This window comes from Asparagus officinalis, chromosome 7 (genome assembly GCF_001876935.1).
Source record: "Asparagus officinalis chromosome 7, Aspof.V1, whole genome shotgun sequence".
In the NCBI taxonomy this organism is placed as follows: domain Eukaryota; kingdom Viridiplantae; phylum Streptophyta; class Magnoliopsida; order Asparagales; family Asparagaceae; genus Asparagus; species Asparagus officinalis.
In genome coordinates, this window is record NC_033800.1 from 149,523,269 (window position 1) to 149,524,073 (window position 805).

Below are 805 nucleotides of genomic sequence, written 5' to 3' on the forward strand. Positions count from 1 at the left end.
AAGCTACTATGAGTAGTACTTCAAGATATCAGGTTCGACTCTCATAGGAAGCATCCACGAGAATTTAATTTCCTAAAATAACCCAGGCTTTGCAAAAACATGATGCTATACATGAAAGAAGCTTCTTTCTTGCACAAATTATAGAGATAAGGAGAGACCTCATATGCCAAAATCATATAGAAAAAAATTAAAGAAATTAGAGGATCTATCAATACAGGCAGTTCATGTAACGCGTAAAATAAACTAATTAGAGTTTGTTGGTTTTCATGCACTAAATTAAATATAAACCAGAAATGTTTAAAGCATCATATTTTACAAACTTTTTGGTTTAGTTTCCAAAAGAATATGGACTTGAAAGAAGCTTCTTTCTTTCAAAAAAATTTTGTGTTTGTTTGCACTTCACCAAATTGAGCTGCCTTCTTCTCAGCTAAGCCTTCTATAATTTTCCTTGATTTCAAGTGCACGCATCCCAATCGCGAGCGTTAATGGACATTGAAGCTGAATTTTGCTAATGACAGCAACTGTAGCTCACATAGGACAGTTATCAGAGAGAAACTAGTTTCAAACTGAGATATTACTAAAGGCTTCACCTGTTGTATATGTATGATCAATTCTTCTCTGCTTACTTCAACGTAAACATAGTTGCATTATAAAAAAAAATATGGCACTAGTAGGAAAAGCAATTTCACTGTTCACTGCATGGTGCCAAAATTTGATGACACTTGAAGACAATAGTTCACAGATCCACCTCATTACAAAGACAGTGCAAATTGAAGCCGTCCATGCATTATTGCCTCTATTCAAA